The following is a 15,479-nucleotide window of genomic DNA, read 5'->3' as shown; positions in this document are numbered from 1 at the left end:
AGGTTACTCCAATGTTTCCTGAATATCTTCAGTACACCAATGACAAGAGGACCATGGAATCATAGAGTTGTAGGGAACTTGGAGACTGCCATATTCTTCAGGGCCTTCTAGGTTCTCAAGTGAGGCATGGTGACATGGTCTCAAAGTTCATATTTCTGTAGTGGCCTCCAAGGACACAGCACCAGCACAGAGATTCTGTTCTTTCTGGCCATTCCCAGGACTGTTAATTATCAGTGCTCTCCTTGAAGACTGAGGATTAATATTAGTCTTAAGAATCTTTTTTAGAGTTATATGTATAAGTGTTTTGCCTGCATGTATATCTGTGCATCATGTGTGTGCCTGTTGCCCAAGGAAGTCCTAAAAGGGCTTCGGATGCCTGGAACTGGCATTGTGGCGGGTTGTGAGCCACCATGTGGGCGCTGGGAACTGAACCCCAGTCCTCTGCAAGAGATGCTTTTGACCACCGAGACCTCCTAACATTAGCCTTTATGGACCTCTTCCTTTGTGCTGGGGCACTCTGGTAAGGTTTTATCCGGTTTCCTCCTCAAGGCAACCGCATCAGGAGATGCCACGTTGCCATGGTTGGTCTATTCTGATGGAGAAGTCGGGGCAAAGCACAAGAGAGAGGATGCACTGGAACACACATGGAGGTTGGTGGTGGGTGTGAGTTTTCTGTCAGTTCTCTTCCCATCCTCTCAACTGCACCTGCCTCTCCCCCAATTTGGCAACTTGCAAAACTAATACTCTGGTAACAAGGCCACACCCCACATTTGCAGTGATTTTATTTTCTCCTCTCTGTCCACACTTGCTTATTCCATCCCAGAGGGTACTTAGGCAATGAGACTTTTATAGTATTTGTAGAGGTGGTATTGGCTTGACTAAATTAAGTTCATTCATTGAGGGCATAGTTTTCCCACATGCTTAAGAGTCTAGACTAATGACTAGAATGTAGTAGATTAGTTTTTTAAGTGAAGACAGTAGTCTGAACAAACATGGGCATTCAATGAGCTGGGTTCTTCTGTGGGATTAAAAAAAAAGGACCCTGATCTTTGATATCCTCAGGGGTTCATGTGTCGTTAAGGCAGTGAGAGACTGTTGTAGGTCAGGGGGTCGCAGGTGGGGTCTTGGAGTTTCAGACATGCCCCTTACTCTCTCCTTAAGTCATTTTACTGGCCCCATTGGGGCCAAATAGTCTGGTACTTTGCCAGGCCTTCATCTGAAGATTTGGGATCCAGTTAAAAGCAATCTCCAAGGAAATGTCACAAATTGGAAGCAATGAGGAGAAGTGGCTTGGATCTGCAAAGGGCCTCTAGGACACTGGATATTTGAGGCTGGAAAAAAGGAACCACGGTGAAGTTCATTGGAGGTCGGTTGATGGGCATTAGGGAGAAGTTCATTGAAGGTCGGTTGGTGGGCAACAGGGAGTTCATAAACATAGCACTGGGTTTGAGCATTGCATGTTGATTCCTGGCTGTGTTTCTCCAGGGAGCCTTCATTAGAACATAAGAACGGGCTCAGGGCTTGAATGAGACTGAAAAGAGTTGCAGATGGCACCCAAAGCTTCATAACCCTAGCCTTCATCACTTTCAACTTCAGCTTTGGTTACGTGGTCGTTCAGGCACCACTGTCTGCTATGCAGTGTGGCTCGGAAGGAACAGAGGAGCTGTGATGCAGAGGGCCAAGGCATGGGGGAGGAACAAAGAAGCTGGAGAGTCAGGACAAGGTTAAGGATGCTGGGGCCTCAGAACCGTGAGCAGTCGTTGTATGGTCCAACCCCCATTGTTAACAGATAAGGAAATGGAGGTCCAGGGAGGTTAAGTAACCCCAACACTTTGGGGGTCATTCAGTAGTTCCCTTGCCAGAGAGTGGCCCTGCTCTAGGACATCTCTGTGGCCTCACAGTTTGTTCGCTAAACAACAGATAAGCTCACAAGGGAAGACCAGTGATGGTGCTGCTATCTGGCTGTTTGGGTGGTGGCTATAGGCCGCTGTGCCGCTGAAACTTGGCATGTGTAAACACAGATAGGGCCATGAAAACATTCTTCTGGGGACATGTGAATGTATCCGAGGGTGTTTTGTTTTTGGACAGCCAACCTAAAATGCTTAAGATGCTAACCATTAGTTCATTCACTTAGTGTTACCGAGCACCCGTGGCAGCCTCTGTGGAGGCCAAGGGCAGAAGTAAGGTCTCACCAGGGAAGGCGGGGCTAAGCCATGAGCATGAGGGAAAATACCATAATGCGGAGGTAACTGGCTAGTTGAAGAGTGGGGGTGGGGTGCCTTAAAAGAGCCACTCACATTCAGGTCTGAGTAGAAGCAAGGCTGCCGGACTTCAGGGTGAAAAATCTTGGCTACCGAGGCTCGGGTGTGGGTGTGGATCCTGCCATAGAAACAGATTCGGTGGTTTCGGGACCATCCTAAGAATTGTGTGTTCTTTTGGGGGAACTTCTACTAATGCTGCCAAAATCACATAGTTTTAATTGCCACCGAGACTTTAAAGAATAAGGGGTGACAACCAACAGCACATGTATGTGCCTCGCAAGGTTTCTTCCCCGAGGTCAGCATCCTGCTGTAGAGAATTCCCTTTCTTACCTCACCAGAGATTAAGCCACTGGGTAGTGAATGAACTCATGGCGCTGGCTAGCCACCTGACCCAAAACCCTCATAGTTTGGTGCTGTCACTTGTGTCCATTTCTCCTTTCAGGTTAAAAACCAAAATTTGAAAATGTCTGATGAGGCAAACAATATATATTATGAGACACACACACTTTGGTGTCAGACAACCCCAGTTAGGCCTCTGATCCCCAAATAATTACCAGCCTTGTCATGCGGTTTGAAATGCCTTTAACAAGATCCAAAAGGCCTATGGGTCAATCACTGCTGGCTGCCCTGGGCAATAACACTAGATGTACCACGCTGGGAAGATAGTGGATAGTATACTGAGAACTGAGGCACCCCCTGGGCACAGATGAAACCGGGGCAAAAGGATGTACTCACCTTGGGCTGGCTGGAGGTGGACAGGTGAGCTGTTCGGAAAGCAGGACATCTGTGAACACTCATCTCTTGTGCTAGGTACTGGGTCTCAAAGATGAGTGAGAAAGCCCCAGTGACAACCAACGACGCGGCGAGCTTCCTGAAATGTGGGTGGGGCGTGCATCGAGTGCCTTTCATGTACTGTCAAGGCTTCCTGTGTGAGGTTTTCCTGTTTTCCCAGTGTTCTAGTTCCCCTTACACCCCCACCCCCACCCCCCACCCCTGCCCCAGGTGTGTCTAAATAGGAACTTCACTGGAAATACTGGGTAGGTTAGACGCTTGCCGTAAAGTTGGCTTAGGACAACCACAGGTCGGCCTGAATTTTGAATTTCCCTTGCGGATTCTTACTTTCTCTCTCCCACTATAAAACAAGAAACTCCTTATTAGAACTTTGCTGAGAAGGATGGCCGGGGTGCCAGTGTCAGATGATAGAAAGCGGGTGGTAGGATGTGACCATAGACGCTATTTCTGCTTTTAAATGACCATGAGTGAGGGATCTTATTCTGCCGAGTCCCGTATGGCTGATTCAGGTCTCAAGGGAAATACTACACCCCAGCACTCCCCATCTCTGATAGCCCTGTGGTTCCTTGCTATAGAAGATCTTGGGCAGCTAAGCCTGTGTCTCTAGAGCTGCCAAAATGACCTGGCCCTGAAACTTTTTGGCTTGTCTTACCCCCTTATCTCTAGAAACAGAACTGGATGTAGCACCTTGCTCCTTTTTTTTTTTCCTTTAAAAAATACATTTCATACATATATGCAATGTACATTTAATATAATACACATTGGTCTTTTATCCCCCTCCCTCTCCAGGCAAGCCCCTTAAAGTTGTGTGTGTGCATGCGCACATGCACACGCATGCATGCGCGTGTGTGTGCTCCTGTCTGAGTCCATCCCACTTCATTGATTAGAGTTGCTTGCGTGAACATAGGTGGGGGGAGTCTATTTACTTGAGCAAGGGTAACTACTAACAATGGCCACATCACTGAGAATATACCTCCTCCCCAGCAACCATTAACTATTTAAATACCTTGCTCCTGTGGGGGGGGTGTCAGGGGGAGAGGGGGTTGGGGGGGGGAGACCTTCGGAGACTTTTTATATGAAACCCTCCCAGACAAAAGGAAGAGTACCCCAGGACCCATTTTGGAGAGTAAAGGGAGAGACTTGTAACAGGAGATAGTTCTGGGAAAAGAGGAAGTGGCTCAGGAGGAGAAGCCCTGAAAGAGCAGAGAGAGGCAAAGGTGGTGGAAGATCGGGAGGAAGGGAAAGGAAAGGAACCCTGCAGTAGGGTGTTTATAAGTCAGTGAGGAATCAGACTGTGCGCGGAGATCACTGACGAGGCCAGAAGAGATTGGAAACCCTTGCAGGCAAGTAGAAGCAAGGAGGATTTAATAAAGCAAAAGTAAACTGAAACCGGTGTGAGTAAAACTGAACCGGAAAACAATCCAGCCTTAAGTCTGCAAGACAAAATGAAGGAGAGATCAGGAGAGAAAGGCCCTCGGGTTAGCACGGGGAATGGAGATATAGACAGCGTTTGAAATATAGTGTGGCGAGGGAGTGCCTTTGGCAGGACACAAGGTGTGCCCCTGAGTAAGGACACCACACAACAGACCTGGCATTAAAGAGGTTTAGGGAAGGCAGGCGAGTGGACATACACACAGAAGCATGTGGAGAACAAGAGGAAACTGAGGACAGAGCTGGGGTGGAGGGCGGGTCCTTACACACCTGGTGCACCTGGAGGTGGCAGGTGACAAAAGTAATTGCTAAGTGCTTGGGGGCAGGCCAGTGGCCTCACCTATATGCTAACAAGACAGTGCAGTGCAGACTCAGGCCAAGAGTGTGCGGCGGGCATGTCTGAAGGCCTGGATGTGGTTCAGAGGTGGGGTATAGTTGTGAGGGAGAGAGGTGCAAATTCCCATCTCTACAGGGACTCACATCCTAGCAGGAGAGGAAGCAGAAGGGAAGATACGAATTTTAATCAGTTAACACTCCATTTCACTTTAAAGAGGTTTGAGCAGTTTTATAGTAAAACACCCAATCTGAAGGCTAAGTATAAATAAATGGTTTTTTATTATTCTCAACATCTCTGCAGAGTTGATCTTGCGAGGGTCAGTTTACCTTCTGTCAGCCAGGCATGACTAAACAAATTTCGGAAAAGACACCAGCAGTTCGACCCGGTAATGTGGTTCCTTGAAGGCTGTGATATTCGACTCATGCTGTGCATGAGGGAAGACTGCAAGTAGACTGGACTGGGCACTGGGCATATGCAAAGAGATTTAGTTCAGCACTGTACCAGGTAGTTTCAGAGGAAGGCTGTGCTACTCTGGGTGGCTCCCAGTCCATCCCCCTCAACATGCCTGTCACCTGCTCAGCCCCTGAAGTCACTGGAACTTGGAGCTACTCAGAGAAGATTGACAGCTCCCCTCCCCAGGAATTCTGATTCTGCCCGCCCCCCCCACAGGAGCTCTTTTTAAAAAATTTTATTTTATTAATTCATATTACATCTCAATGGTTATCCCATCCCTTGTATCCTCCCATTCCTCCCTCCCATTTTCCCCTTACTCCCCTCCCCTATGACTATGACTGTGACTGAGGGGGACCTCCTCCCCCTCTATATGCTCATAGGGTATCAAGTCTCTTCTTGGTAGCCTGCTATCCTTCCTCTGAGTGCCACCAGGTCTCCCTTATTCAGGGGACGTGGTCAAATATGAGGCACCAGAGTACGTGTGAAAGTCAGACCCCACTCTCCACTCCACTGTGGAGAATGTCCTGTCCATTGGGGGTAGGGGTTTGACGTTTACCTCCTGTATTGTCCTTGGCTGGCACCATAGTTTGAGCAGGACCCCTGGGCCCAAATCTGCCTATCATAATTTTCTTCTTGTAGGTTTCTAGGATCCTCTGGATCCTTCAACTTTGCCATTCTCCCATGCTTCTCTCACCTAGAGTCTCAATAGGATGTCCTCCCCTCTGTCCCAGTTTCCTGGTTAGTGAAGAGTTTCATGGGACATGCCCCTTGGGCAAGTATGCAGATATAAGTGAGTATATACCATTTAACTCTTTCTGTTTCTGGGTTAACTCACTCATTATGATCATTTCTAGTTCAATCCATTTGTCCACAAATTTCGGGAATTCCTTGTTTTTAATAGCTGAGTAGTATTCCATAGTGTAAATGTACCACAGTTTCTTTATCCATTCTTCTACTGAGGAACACTTAGGCTGTTTCCATGTTCTGGCTATTATGAATAAGGCTGCTATGAACATGGTTGAGCAATTTTCTTGTGTGCTGGAGCATCTTCTGGGTATATTCCAAGGAGTGGAAAAGCTGGGTCTTGCGGAAGCCCTATTTCCAGTTTTCTGAGATAGCACCAGATAGATTTCCAAAGTGGCTGTACTAGTTTGCATTCCCACCAGCAATGAAGAAGTGTTCCTCTCTCTCCACATTCTTGCCAGCATGTGGTGTCGCTTGAATTTTTGATCTTAGCCATTCTGATGGATGTAAGATGGAATCTCAGAGTTGTTTTGATTTGCATTTCCCTGATGACTAAGGAGGTTGAGCATTTCTTTAAGTGTTTCTCAGCCATTTGATATTCCTCTGTTGAGAATTCTCTATTTAGTTCCAAGCCCCATTTCTCAATTGGGTTATTTGGTTTGGTGGTGTTTAATTTCTTGAGTTCTTTATATATTTTGGATATTAGACCTTTGTCAGATGTAGGGTTGGTGAAGATTTTTTCCCAGTCTGTAGGCTGTCGCTTTGTTCTGCTGACAGTGTCTCCTGCCTAACAGAAGCTTCTCAGCCTCATGAGGTCCCATTTATTAATTGTTGACCTTAAGGCCTGGGCTGTTGGTGTTCTGTTCAGGAAGTTGTCTCCTGACACACAGGAGCTCTTAAAAACCAATTGAATGCTAGAGCATCCAGAAGGAAGATACAAATTGTATTCAGCTGGCTGCTGAGAATACCCTGTCAGCTGGCACTGTGAGCGCCTATTGTAAGGTAAATAGTGGCTAACTGACTGTCCTCTCTCTCAGAGGGATTTTTGATCCTCTGGGCCTTGGGCCTTTGTCAGAGGAGACCTGGGCTGGACTACTAGAAAACAGGCAAGTGTGGGAAAAGGAAAGCGAAGCTAGCGTCCCCCCCCCCCCTCCATTGGGGCAGGCTTGGCTGGGTCCTGGCAACCCAGCACCTCTGGGGCAGTGCAAGCTCCATCTCTCCCAGCCAGAGCAGGGAGAGGGAGGACAAGGAGTGTAGAAGGAAGCTGAGCAGGGCCAGAATGACTGCTATAGGAGCAGAGAGGGAAGGAGGTGGGTCTTGTCCACTGAAGGCATCAGAAAAGGGGATTCACATTCCTTCGGGTAGGGCGTCTGTCCCCGGGGACACAGGCCCACGAGGGGCACTGTAGAGAATGCCTGGTTCACACTGACCTGGTCTCCCTTTCCCAGGATGCTGGCAACAATCCCAGCCAGACCCTCAAGCCTTGCAGGACCTGAGGAAGAGCAGCACTGCCAGCCCAAGGGTGCCCTGTGCACTGGGTGGGGTGAGGTGGGGTAATTCTATGACTAATGCCTGCTGATGAATAAATATCAAACCTGAAAAGTTGCTTTTCTGGAGATGTCAGAGCCGGTGTACGCTTCTCCAACCATTAGACATTTCTATACTGATAGAAAGCAAAATACAGGCCAGAAGGCCAAGGAAATGAAGGAAAATATCTTTATTAAGGGATGGCATTTTGGGGAAATATCTTGTTGACTGGACATGGGGAGGCCGTGATAGGCATATACAGGCTAAAAAGAATAGGGGGTGGCAGTGTGTGAAAGATACTAAGATTCTGAAGCTAATACAAAAGGTTTGGAGAGGCTTGGTGTGTTTCTGTTCAACATAACCACGGGGTCGCAGCAAGGCATCTAAATGGCTGTGTGTACAAGGCGGGGGGAGGGGCAGCAGGGGGGGTCTTCAGAGGTGGAGGTGGATGGGGACAAGGAGGGAACAGAGGAGGTACTCGCAGAGAGGCGAAAGCTGCAGCTCCAGGAAGCGACCCCCACACCTACGTTATATACCTACATATTAGAATGAGTCTCGCAGTGGGAAGCATGGGAGACAAACACACAGCCTGGAGAGTGCTCTTGTTTGGAGGCCCTGAACAACAAGGGACAGAGTGACAGAAGAAAGGAGAAAGCTTGTTGCAAGTCACAGACTAGATGGAAGGGGGGGGGGGGGGGGACCGGCACGTGAACTCAGTGCCACAGAGCAAGGTCAAGAAGAGGCAGGCAGGGTGGGGGGGGGGGGGGGGGGGGGGGGGTGGGGTGGAGTTGAGGGTGGAGTTGGGCTGACGACTAATACTGTTTTTCCAGAGGACCTAAGTTTGCATCCCAGCTCACGTGTTGGGCAGTTCAGAAGTGCCTGGGACTCTAGCTCCAGGGAGATCTAACGTCCTATGCTGGCCTCCAAGGACAGCTACACCTCCACTATACCTACATACACATCATTAAAACAAAACAAAACAAAAACAGATCTGGGGCATTAGGAAGGTCATGTGCTATTTCTAAGAGGCAGGTCAATGGTGTGGTAAGACAGAAACCGCAAGAAGTGTCAAAAGAGAAGCAACAGGCAGAGATTATTTGTTGGGAAGAAAAAGAAGCTAGAAAGTCAGGAAGCAAGGAAGGGTTGGAGGTGAAAAAAAAAAAAAAGAAGAGCAAGAAGAAGCTGGGGTTGTGGAAATGATGAACACGAGTTGCAGGAAGTAGAAGGAGCAAAAATGGTAGTTGGGGTAGAGAGTGAACTTCCAAGTACCCTGGGATGTTGGTGTTCACAGCTTCCAGCTTCATGGCTCATTCTGACACAAACCTCACCTCCCAGCACTCAGGGCCCGGAAGTCAGAGGAATGTGAACTCAAGGGCAGCATGGGCTAGACAGAGAAACATTGGCTCAAAAAGAGGTATAGCACTGAGTACATTCTATAAGGTCATTGTGACTGTGATACCAGAGTGTTCATACACCAATTGATGGAACAGCCCGGAAGAGAGATTGGCCATTTCTTTAGTCACTGGTCATATCAGGGGACCAGTGACACTATGTCTACACTATTTACTCCTTTTGTAAAACTAGGAGGGAAATATATATTCTTAAAATTTATTCTTTTTAATGGCTCAAGCCTTTGCACACCTGTCATCTCCTTGTTCATCACGGACACTGACAGTCTACTTCCACTGGTCTACAGCTTCTCCTTGGGCCCCTTCTCCCTTGTATTTTCTTTGTTTTGTTTTTTTCTTTTTTCTTTTCTTTTCTTTTTTTTTTTTTTTTTTTTTTTGAGACAGGGTTTCTCTGTGTAGCCTTGGTTGTCTTGGACTCACTTTATAGACCAGGCTAGCCTCAAACTCAAAGCTATCCGCCTGCCTCTGCCTCCCGAGTGCTGGAATTAAAGGCGTGCGCCACCACTGCCTAGCTCCCTTGCATTTTCTATAAACCTATTTTTTCTCTTCATGCTTGTCCCTCTTCTCTTATTAATTTTTGGTGGTCTTTCACATCATTCCCAATCTGAATGGCTTCCCCAAACACTGCTTTCCACACCAGTGCTCAGAGCTGCCCTGAGTTACTAGAAATTATAGTACTTACATGTCTGCACAGTTCCAGGAACTCCAACTCTGAATGACAGCAAGTATCCCACACCTGAAAACTGCTGCCGCCTCAGAGAATGGCACCACCATGCCTTCCTGTAGAAATTTCCAGTCTGGAGGCTGAGGAGTGGTGCTCAACACTCTTGTTGACCTTGCATCAATGAATTTAAATCAAGACCCACTTATATTACTCCAAATCCCAAATGTCTCTTGACCCATCTACCTGTCAGGGTCGACCTCCTGAGGCCACAGCTCTCGCACCCTTCTCCTGTCTACAAAACTGTGGACGACAACCAGCTTGTCTCTTTTCAACTTTTCAACACCCACTATCTCCATGATACTCTTTCTAGTACAGCCAGAGTGTTTTAAAATTTCTGAAAATGTGGTCTTAGTTGATTTTTCTATTATTGCCCTTTGATATACAAGACAATCCTTCAAGCCAAACTGCTCCGTTCCTCATGCTGAGCTGAGCTCACTTGCAAAGATCATCACAGCCTGGCCTGTTCACTGCTGACATTTCCTGATAGGAAGGGAGTCGGGGTGGGGTGGGGTGGGGGTGTTGGCAGTGGGGGTGGGGTTGGGGGGTGGACCAATTGCTTCATTGAGCCATACCTTCTAACCAGTCCTATGCAGTTCTGCCTTAATTGCACCTAAAGTCATGGAGGGGATGGAATATGTCAAGTGCGATGGGCTAGGGAGGGCTTTCATTTCCGTGTCTGAGGCTGAGGAGTCAACAGCCATGCGTGCTGCAGACCCTCCAGTGTGGCTGCATTAAGGCCACCCTGTAACCTTTCACCCATTTCTCTGTAAGTAAGCATAATAGACTCACTGGCTCCCCAGAGCAAGCCATAGTGGAGTCAAACCCCAGATTGTCTTCAGGGTCTTTGAAGGAGGGAATAAATGTTTATTTATATCTTCCACAAGCAAAGGGTTTTTGCCAACATCATTTCTTATTTCATACATTGCTAGCTTCTCGTTTCTTTTAGGAAAAATTCCAGCATCTTTACCAGAGTTTATATGAATGAGTCCAGCCCAGTGGCCACCGCCCCCCACCCCCCATCTCCCTCTTTTGGAGCTCTTTGGTTTTTTTTTTTTTTTAAGCTCTTCCCCCATGCCATACTAATGGCTCTTTCTTATTTTTTTCGAGCAGGGTTTGTTTTGTAGTCTTAGCTGTTTTGGACTCACTCTGTAGACCAGGCTGGCCTCAAACTCAGAGAGATCTGCCTGCCTCAGCCTCCTGAGTGCTGGGACTAAAGACGTGTGCCAGACTCTTTCTTCTTATTAAAATCAAGCTTTCTCATCCACCTCTCCTTTGCCTACTACTCAACAGTCCCTTTCTTAGGACAGAATGTTCTCCAGCCAAAACTCTCTGGCCTCACTAGAAGTTGTCTCTCACTTGAAAAACCATTCAATAAGTGTTTATGTGTTTTCAAAACCTTCACCCCAGGGAGCTAAGGTCACATCTAGTCTTGTTCCTAGTGGCAACCTTAGGAGTCATTCATTCCCCTGGGGAGAGCCCAAACAAAGGAGTGCAGCAGGCGAGCCAGCATGGCTGGGTTATGTTTTTCAGGAAAGAGGGAGCCTGAGGATACTGGAGAGAATGGGAAAGAGGGGAGGTTTGTTCTCATCCCTCAGCGTGACCAGGCAGTCTCCCTGGTGGACAGACTGGAAGCTGGGAAGTAGTAAGGTCTGGCTAGACTGCACCCACCTCCTGGAGGGAGACTTTAACCAGAATATCTGGGGATCTAATCCTGTCTGACACTACGGGTCCTAGGGCTGTAAGGACACCAAAGGTGTACTATGTCCCTTAAGCTGAGGACTTTGTATAGAGGCTTGGCATTTCCTAACCCCGAAGTTGTCAGGGTATTAAGCGAAGACACTAGCTAGGATAGCTGCAGCTATATATATAGCACAGAGATAAGCCTGGAGACCCCAAGCATGGGATGGCATAGTTGGTAGACCATCTGAAGATACAGGACCTGAGGCGATGACCCTCAGAGGCCAGTGGAGACTCACGCAGCTATACAGACCCAGAACGCTTGAAAGAGACACAAACAAATATGGACTTGTCCATGATCGAGCACTGACGACAGACTAAAGATTTGATTCTTTGGTGAGGCAATGAGTTTATTAGTGTCACTGGAACATAGGTGACCAAAGCCAGGTGTTTCAGCAAAAGGCCCACCCCAGCACAGGTGATGATTCACAGACGCGACACACTTGGAGCTCTCTGATCAATTTATAGGCAGCTCCACTGAAGAGTGTCTCCTCCTCCTCTTAGTTGCTTCATGCAACATTCTGGACAGGCTGATCCTTGAGCCCCCTTCTGCCCCCAAGAAGCAACATTGCAACTCACAGGAAATAGCTACATGCGTGTGCTTTGAGGTAAGAGCATGGTAATACTGGCCGGGGACTTGACTTGAAGCTACCTCTTTGAAGATTTAGGGCTTTTCTACATGCCTGTATTTCAACGCTGCTGTCCAACTTGCCTATGTAGATGATCTGAGGGGTCTACCAGACACAAAAACCAAAGCTTAGTGAGAGAGAAACCTTAGAAGAACTTTGTATCCAGAGGCTGTGAGAAAAGCTTAATCCTTAGAAAGGGCTCATTGTAAATAACCTACCCTGTAAAGGATGGAAAAGCACCCAAAGGTGGAGACCCAAGGACTCCTTAACAAGTCACAATATATCACACGGTTTTAGAGGCCACATGGGTGCCAAACCCAGCTCTACCATACAAAAGCTGGGTACCCCGGGACAGGTTACCTGACTTTCCCATGGCTCCATCTCTTGTGTAAAGTGGAGACAACCATACATAGCTCTCAGGGTTGATGTAAGAACAAATGGGTTAATATCTGCAAAGTGCTTGGAATAATATATGATATTCTCATATTCTCATCCTCTCTCTCTCTCTCTCTCTCTCTCTCTCTCTCTCTCTCTCTCTCTCTCTCTCTTCTGAGACAGAGTTTCTCTGTGTAGCCTTGGCTATCCTGGAGTCACTTTGTAGTCCAGGCTGGCCTCGAACTCACAGCAATCTGACTGCCTCTGCCTCCCAAGTGCTGGGATTAAAGGCAAGCACCACCACACCCGGCGTACTCTTTCTCTTTATGTGGTGCTCCCTTGGGGGTTTACATGCTTTTTGAGAAGCCAGGATTTTTAGCCTTACTTGAATATGCAGCCTCCACTTTGTAAACATGGCCCTGCAATCAGAAATTGTGCAAAGCAATCTTGAAACTTTAAAGAATATTTGTTATTGCTCTATGACCTTAAAAAAACTTCCTGTCAAAACATCACTCTTATCACAACTTATACTTCTATAAAGAAACAAATAATAAAATAAATATTTTCACATACAACAATTTAAAACAGTTTATATCTTAAAGAGATTTCTCTTTGCTTGCCTCTTTTCTTTTCCAAGCAAGGTTCTTTATCCCCCATCCCCACCCCTTCAGTTTTTTGAGACAGGGATTCTTTTTTCTTTTTTTTTTTTTTTGCTATTTTTTTCAAGACAGGGTTACTTTGTGTAGTCTTGGCTGTCCTGGACTCTCTTTGTAGACCAGGCTGGCCTCAAACTCACAACGGTCCATCTGCCTCTGCCTCCTGAGTGCTGGGAATAAAGGTGTGCGCCACCATTCCTTGGCCCAAGCAAGGTTCTTAAGATGGGTGTAGTGGTACATTCTCATGGCCCCAGTACTGAAAGGTGACTGTAAACTTCAAGATAGCCTGGGTTATATAACATGAACCTTTCTTTTTAAAAAGCAAAATTAATATTTGAACTTTGCTTTCTTTCTTCTCTTTCATCATTTAATGTGTGTGTGTGTGTGTGTGTGTGTGTGTGTGTGTGTTCAAATGCTTCAGTGCCCTTGTGGAAGTAAGAGGACAATGTGAGTGTTGGTTCTCTCCTTTCCACCATGTGGGTTACAGGGCACCCTAAACCCCCTGAGCTATCTCATTGGCCTCTCTCTGTCTCTCCCCCTCACTCTCTGTCTCTCTCTCTCTCTCCCTCTCACTCTCTGTTTCTCTGTCTGTCTGTCTCTCTCCCCCTCCCTCTCTCTAAATCTTTTTCTTTGCAAACTGAAAACTTTCAATCTGCTCAAAGTAGCTCCTCCTTAACAAAGTGAGCAGCTAAAAACAGCTGCCTATTCTTCACCCTCCACTTAGATCAATTAGAAAACTGTAACAATTAAGCTGCTCATCATATGCACAGACATTTTTCAGTGTCTTAATTATATTTCAGTGAACTTAAGTATTATTTAAATGGCAGAGCAATATAAATGAGTTAACAAAACGATGAACAAACTGAACGAATTCAATTATGAAATTTCTTTGGTTGCTAGAAATCAAAGGTTGCACAGAGATGGGGGGAGGAATATTATTACATAGTACCTAAGAGTCTGGTGAAAATTATGGCCTCTCTCTTCTCAAAAGTGCATGTGAGGGCTGGACAGACCATCTGGTGGCTAAGAGGTTGCTTACAGAAAGCTCACTTTTGGTTCCCAGCTCCTGTAGCAGGCAGCTCACAAATGCTTGTGACTCTAGCTCCCTCTTCTGTCCTCCTCAAGCACCTGCAAAAATGTGCGCATATGCACATGCAGACATATACACATACATTAAAATAAAATCTTTTTATAAAACATGTATGTGGGAACACATAAAAATTTCTGCAGCATATCAGTCACTTTTGTGGACAGAGTTCCAGTACGAGTTAAAACAGCCAATCTCGGCCAGTCTTCCAAACTTCCTGCACTATCTTGGAGTGTGTCCTCTGCCATCGGAAATGCATTTTGTGATAATGACACCTTCCAGTAAGTAGAGCTGATCAAACTGGACTGAAGGAAACGCTCAGCAGCACACTGTTGAAACCAGACAGCCCAGCAGATCAGCCTGAAAAGGGATGAACCTGCAAAGGGCACAAGCCATCACTGGGACCAGATGGCTGAGCGGCACCCGAGTCTGCTGCTGCTCTTCCTGATCTTTCACTGTCCATCCCATTCTTTTTCATCCTCCTCACTTTATTCTCCCTCTCCTGTCCCCGATCCATCCCCACTGCGCCTCGTGCTGACCACAATGAACACTGTTTAACCACTCTATGGTTCCTGCGCTAGATCCACATTAAAGCCACCAGAGAAAGACTGCCACATGCAACATAACTTGAATTTCTTAGACTCCCTAATGCAGACTCCCAGAACACTTTGATGTCCAAGAAATGCATTCTTTCTGTAAAAATGTACAATCCGGGAAAAACTTTTGGTCAAGGGAAGGAATTGCTTATGTTGGGTTTTTTTTTTTTTTTTTATCTTTTTAATCTTTATACCTATATATTTACATGTATTTGTGTGTGTGTGTGTGTGTGTGTGTGTGTGTGTGTGTATGATTATACACATATACACACTATGTGCATGTGAGTCCAGGGGGCTGAACTCAGGTTGATAGACTTGGGGGTGGGAGCTTCTGCTCTTGATTTGTTTTGTCAACTGAGCCCTCTCTAAATAAAGAGGATTGCCCAAGCAAAAGCCGCTGATGAAGTCACACGTTGATTGCTCCTCTGGAATGAACTTCAGAGAGTTGACTCTCAATTGAGCATGCACGTCACTCTACCCACTCAAGGGCAAGACGATAAGGTCCTATCAGACCAACTGCTGAACAGAACCTGAGTCTACCAAGGCCATCCTTGTTTTGACTTGTAGCCACAAATTTGTCTTGTCTAAGTGTCCAATCACTATAAAACAAAGCCCCCATATCGCTCCATTCCAGCACCCTTAGGAGTGACAGGGAGCCACAGCTAAACCTGCCAGTTTATTTTCTAACTTCACTATTGCTTTTTTTTCCCCTACTGAGGCC

The sequence above is a fragment of the Acomys russatus genome, chromosome 14 (assembly GCF_903995435.1).
Source record: "Acomys russatus chromosome 14, mAcoRus1.1, whole genome shotgun sequence".
Classification (NCBI taxonomy): domain Eukaryota; kingdom Metazoa; phylum Chordata; class Mammalia; order Rodentia; family Muridae; genus Acomys; species Acomys russatus.
The sequence above is the reverse complement of the archived record's forward strand: the minus strand, read 5'-3'. Positions refer to the sequence as shown.